At 43.8% G+C, this 6,207-nt stretch overlaps 1 protein-coding gene across 2 annotated transcripts in view; it reads left to right on the forward strand.

Moving 5' to 3' along the window:
• cdh7a (cadherin 7a) overlaps positions 1–6,207 on the forward strand; it is a 187,916-nt gene that overhangs the window by 65,650 nt on the left and 116,059 nt on the right. The window contains exon 1 of one of the 2 annotated variants that reach the window (XM_017031628.2): positions 2,503–3,075. The exons of the other annotated variant lie outside the window; for it this stretch is intronic. The gene's annotated coding sequence lies outside the window, so the exon portion shown is untranslated. Of the gene's footprint in view, positions 1–2,502; positions 3,076–6,207 lie in introns of those variants that run through there. 2 annotated transcript variants of the gene reach the window in all.

The raw sequence follows: 6,207 nt of genomic DNA on the forward strand, positions 1-6,207 counted from the left end.
AAGGAAGGAAGGAAGGAAGGAAGAAAGGAAGGAAGGACAGATAAATGGACAGAAGGATGGACGGTAGGAAGAAAAGGATATACAATAAAGAAGAAGAGAGATACAAAAGACGAGAGATGTTTAATTTTACAAAAAGAAGTAAAGATGGAAGTAAAAATGAAAGGTTAAAGGTGAGAGAGGGATGAACGGTGACATTTGGAAAATCTTTTTAATAATAAAAAAAATTCTTATGAGGCCGTTATCAATCGTAATTCCTCTGATACTTTTTTTTTTACAGGCGCCCTCTTGTGGTAGTTCAAATAAATCACTAGAACCGAATGCTGGTGTCAGAGCAGAGGAGTCAGAGACTCCACCACTGCTCTGTGGAGATCATGTGACGTTACAGTGCATGTGCAAAAGGGGGGAGGAAGGGGGAGGGTGGTTGTATGCCAGTCTTTATTAATGACATTTTTATTGACTGGTTTCATGGCTGGATGTTTCTGTGGCTCTTAAATGTCCTTTTGATCCTATAGACATTTTATTGTCCCGATTTTTCAGAATTACCTGCAACTCTTTGACGTTTACCGCCGTCATCATTCCTGAGCGTGAAGGCTCACAGCATGTTGTTGTTGAAGACTTTATTGGGTCTTATGAGAAAAATCTCAGATTAAAAGGCACAGGGCTGAAGAGATCCTCAAACCCACACTAGACCTCAGATTCACCTTCTCACATTCGTCACTGAGTAATTTATTTAGCCTTCAAGCACCACTCTCTCTCTCTCTCCCTCCCCCCTCCTCTCTCTGCCCTCTCTTTCTACAAAAGTCAGTTTCAGAAAAGTTAGCACACTGCCTCAAAAAGCTAAAAAACAAAGCAAAAACATTTAGCATGGCAATTAATCCAGTAAATTCAAAAAAAAAATATTTTAGCGGTTTGTGCTCTTGCCTTACACCAAGCAGGTCAGCAGTTCGATCGCCTGAGGAAACTGTGTCTGCATTGTGAAGTTAGCAGGTTTAATATTAGCTAAATAAGATTGAAAAAAATAATGACAAAGAAACCAAGAAAAAAAAAAACAACGTCCCTCTATTTTGACCGTAGGTGTGAATGTGAGTGTGAATGTGAGTGTGAATGGACTGGATGTGTCCAGGGTGTGACCCCTCTAAGATTAAGCAGTAACAGATGAACAGATTAGATCAACTCCACTGTGTCGCAGAACTGTTAATGAATTCTATTATTAAAAACTCAAACCCATTTTCACCATAAAAACCAACAAAAAAGCCCCACAGCGTTTCCAAGTGTCTCTCCGTGGACGTTCTTCCTGTCATCAAAGCCTCCTGCTGTAATCACACTTCCTTTATCTTCCACCATCGTCCCTCGCTTCGGCTCCTTCCCTTTTGTCCTCCGTCCTAATCCTCCTCAGATCCCGTCGCCTTCCTTTATTCCAACCCTGTGCATTGTTCAGTGTCACTAATTCCAGCTTTACTAACTGCTCTTCCAGGCATGACAGACAGAGGCTGCTCTTTCTATTAGTTTGGTTCAGTGCTCCCCTCTCTCGTAAGTGACAAAGCAGGGGATGAGGGAAGACGAGCAGCAGCAGCAGCAGCAGCAGCAGCAGCAGCAGTACTATAATACTGTAGTACTGTAATGTATTCTGGCTTCTTAAAATAATGGGCTGCATGAAGTATTTGTAGTATTTGTAGTTTGCTGAAGGTGGAAATGTAGTCTGTTTGTAAAGGCTGTAAAAAAGCAACAACAACAACAACAAAAAAACCCAAAAAAATGAAAAACAAAAGATCAGATCGTTTAAAGGCCACTGAAAACTGCAGTATATTTATAGTACTAGTACTACGGTGTGTTTCTGTGGAAAAATACTTCTGTTGTTCAGACGCTTTGTCTCGTTTTGTTAGAGTTGGGATTATAGTTAGAGTCAGATTAGACTGGACTAAGGATTAAGATGCTTCGTGTATTTGAAGCATGCAGCTCCTGCAGCAGGAGCTGGGGCTGCAGCTGATTGGCTGAGCGACAAAAAAAAAATACTCGGTGAGAAAATACGGATAAAAAAGAGGTGAAAAAAAAAGGTAAAAAAAACCCATGAAGGACAAAAGTCAAACCTGAAGTTTGTTTGATGAAGCCTCGTGTTCACTGGTCTTTCTGTTTCCTGTCGGGATTTAATTAATTCTCAAGGTGAATTAGGAAGAAGAGGAGTTGATGACGAATCCTGCGCGTTCTCACTCACATGCACGCGCGTATTTGGCACAGACTAAATAAATAAAAAAAAGAAAAAGAAAAAAGAGAGAGAAGCGAAATTTCAATAAGAGATGCCAAGTTTGTCAGCAGATGGCTGCTGTATGTGTGTGGCGGGTGGTTTGGTTTGTGGTGGGGGGGGGGGGTGCAGGTGCTGCCTGTCTGCTTATTGGCTCCGTCCTCGCGTCTTCAACTTTTATTCCTGGTCAACTCTAAATCCCGATTTAGGAGAAGAGGAGTTACCAGTCAGTCAGTCAGTCAGTCAGTGGCTTTCCTGAGGGGGGGTTGGTTTGTTTGTTCTTCCTCATGTTTTCCCTCCAGACCCGTGAACACATCACCAAAACCCTCCTCCTCCTCTTCCTCTTCCTCCTGTGAAGCAGAGATAGATACATGTCCAAAACCCCGCAGCTGGGGTTCCCCGCACAGAGGCGGCACTGCGCAGGCTGTAAAGGGTGTGTGTGTGTGAGAGAGAGAGAGGGAGAGAGAGAGAGAGAGAGGTAGAGAGAGAGGAAAGGGAGGAGGAGGGAGTCTGAGTTGCCACATCCCTGCCAAGGGTGAGCATTTACGCGCGATCCAGAGAGTCTCCGCTCTCCAGCATCCCTGTATCCCTGCCTGCCTCCTCTCATCAGCACCAGGACTAATTTCTTCTTAAAACCTCACAGCAAAAACAAAAAAAACTTTGAAACTCTATTTTCCTCCGACCACAAACAACCCATTTATATCAACTGATCAACGTTCGACGCCTGGAGGAGGCAGAAAAACGCACAACTTTTATCACCAGACTCCATCTGCGCCGCGGGGAGAACTTCTTCTTCTTCTCCTTCTTCTTCTTCTTCTTCTCCTCTGTCGTGTGTGGTGAGTATCCCCCGCAGATTCCATCACGCTCCGCTGTCTCATTCACTTAATTCCGGCTCTTATCGTGAATTCTGTGCGCTCCTGGTGTCATTAGTATTCCGCGGACACACGGTTTCCTGCGGCGCTGCTTTCCGTCCGTGTCCCCGGTGCCACTTCGCCCCTCAAACCCCTCCATCCAGCCCTCCACCCGGTCCTCTCTCTTCATCCTCCTGGAGTTTAAATGAGGATTTTTGACTCTTATCGTGTCACATCGGGCTTTATTTCACATTTTGTAGGTGAAGAAATCGATCCTGAAACCACGCGAACTTTTTTTCCCTGCGTCCTCGCCAGCGCAGGTGTTTCCATCAAATGCGCAAAGATTGAACACTGAACCAGGAGGACGATACAGCAAGTCAAGTCATTAAAAAAAAAAGTCAGATTCCGTCTTCTTTTCTTCCTCTCCTCTGTGCAGAGTCGATGCCAAAGACTCTCGGAGTCTCCGAGCTGCGGAACATTCTCATTATCTTCGTCGTTTCACCTCCAAAAAACTGCAGTGTAGGCTCATTTTCAGCCAAACCGGGGCAGTAAAAAGATTCTAAGTGAAAATTATCTGCCTCCTTCCCCTGCTGGGGTTGTGTAACAAAAATTAGTACAATAGACACTGATGACGCAGCAACCAGCCCTGTGGTTCTAAAATGAAGCGTGTACCTACCAGGTCCAGGCTGTGCAATATATATATATATATATATATATATATATATATATATATATATGAAATCATCTTCCAAAACTTTCCTTTCATCCAAGAGCATTTCAATAACTCCATTAATGATCCACTGATCTGCACTGAATGCTTTTCATTTTTGGAAGAAAGGCTGAAAACATTGACCTTTAAATCAGTCGTTCACAGAACTCTATTCTGCAGATATTCAAGTATTTAAATTTTTTTTTTTTTTCCTTTTAAATTCTAACTTCTTCATCTAAAACTGCACTGGACTCACACACAGCTCCATCTCTCCTTCATTAGTTTCTCCGACAGTGTCAGTGTCAGCTTCAAACCCTTAATGGTGAAAAGCTGCCGCTGAATTCTGATGAACATGAGGTGAGTTATTAGGAGTCTGAGAGAAGAGGAAGATCAGCCTTCAACCAGGAGGACTGGGGTTCAGGCTGCTGCTGCTGCTGCTGCTGCTGCTGCTGCTGCTGCTGCATCAGCAGGACGTCAATCTGTGTCTTTCTGTGTGTGTGTCCTTGAGCGGAGACCTCCGTGTTGGCGTTGACCCCTAGCAACAGAAACCCAAGGAAAAAAACCCACCCACAAAGAAAGGGTAAAAAAAAAAAATAAAATCCTGGAGAAATGATGGAAACTGACTTGAAAGATTGAAACGTCAGGAACGAGTCAACCCCGACAAAAGTTAGTTTTCTCCAGCGTTTGAGTGTGAGTTTTCGCTGCTGCTGTTTTGAAGTGTTTGAAAACAGCATCGATTTGGCGAGAGGCAGATTGAGTGGCGTTTTCTTGGCTCCAGCGTGAGCAGATGACCAGCGTTCACTGTGATGGAGGAGAATATGGATCAGAGGAAGCGTGTGATTGGTTACTGAGCTCACTGTAGCGCTGCTAATCCTGTTGTGAGACAGGCAAATGGGATTAGGACAGTGTGTGTGTGTGTGTGTGTGTGAGGGGGAAACAGAAGCAGTCACCGGAGCTTATACTCTCTGAATATTCACTTCATTCAGTTTCATCACTCTGACACTGGCCTCCACTCTGACTGTGTTTAGGAAATTAAAAAAAAAAAAAAAAAAAGGCTTTTCCACGTAGTCGACCAAACGCTTTTGTCTTTTTCTACACTCTGTTCAGTGGAACTGACTTTAAAATAAGGAGCGTGGTCCCATTTTGGACGAGAGAATAAAACAGAACATGTTTTTTTGTTGTTGTTTTTTTTCCCTCGGTTTCTGTTGGTGATTCTGCTGTGGCTGCAGAGTCGCCTCCATGAACTCATTTCCCATAATAATCAGCATCAGTGAGAGACTGTGTTGAATGTCATGGACATTCAGCAGCTGGTTCCATCCATTCACTTCAACACAGATGATCAGGACAGACCTTGGTTTCTTTCTGCTGAATTTTTTTACTGTTATTTTGACTTTCACAATTCAACTGGTCACACAGTGGTGGAGTGGTTAGTGTTAGTGCCTTACAGCAAGAATGTCACCAGTTTACTGGTTCAATGTCCTGTTTATAGGTGGCGCCCAAGTGCTCGTCCGTTTTTCCTCTCTGACCCAAAAACTTCACTTTAAATTGACCAAAGGTGTGAATGTTAGTGTGAATGTTAGTGTGAATGTTAGTTTGAATGTTAGTTTGAATCTTAGCGTGAATGTTAGTGTGAACGTTAGTGTGAACGTTAGTGTGAATGTTAGTGTGAATGTTAGTGTGAATGTTAGTGTGAATGTTAGTGTGAATGTTAGTGTGAGGCTTATCTCCCAGGTGACTCTCATCCACCGTCACATTCAGAGTCCGTTCAGTAGAACCAGGAGCATCAGACTCTGCCTTTCCCCCGATGAGATCTTGGTTTCCCATGATGCTGCTGCTGCTGCTGCTGCTGCAAACCTGTCTTCACAAAGCGCTTGTTGCCCTGCAGCTACATCTGTTCCACTTTCCACAGTTTACAGAGTCAGGCAGAGGCTGTGACTTTGGATCTGGACGTTGCGGGTGGTTTGTTTGTTTCATTTCGCCGCTGCTTCATCAGTGGATGGATATTAAAGGGTTAAACATCGTCATCATCAGTGCTGGAAAAAGAAAAACTTTTTGGACGTACTTTGAACTTCTTGACATCTCTCAGAAAAAAAATATGAAATCTTTGATGACGGATGTGAACATCACAGCTGTGTTGTTTTTTCACGTAAGTTCTCAGGATGGTTCACGCCAGGCGCGTGTGCAGAGGTGACGATCAGCACGCTGGTTTTATTTATTCAAGCTAGTCGCTAATGATCCTGACACAGCAATCACAGGAGGTTTTTTTTTTTTTTTCACCAGTATAGATGTTAGTGTGAGGTACAGGGAGAGGACGGTGTTAGCTTCTCCGTCAAGGACCCTGTCAATAGGCTGCACTGAAGGAGGGGGCCGGGGGGGGGTTAGGGGGGGGGTCTATGAATACTGCATGT

Source organism: Cynoglossus semilaevis, chromosome 3, assembly GCF_000523025.1.
Source record: "Cynoglossus semilaevis isolate Cse_v1.0 chromosome 3, Cse_v1.0, whole genome shotgun sequence".
NCBI lineage: Eukaryota > Metazoa > Chordata > Actinopteri > Pleuronectiformes > Cynoglossidae > Cynoglossus > Cynoglossus semilaevis.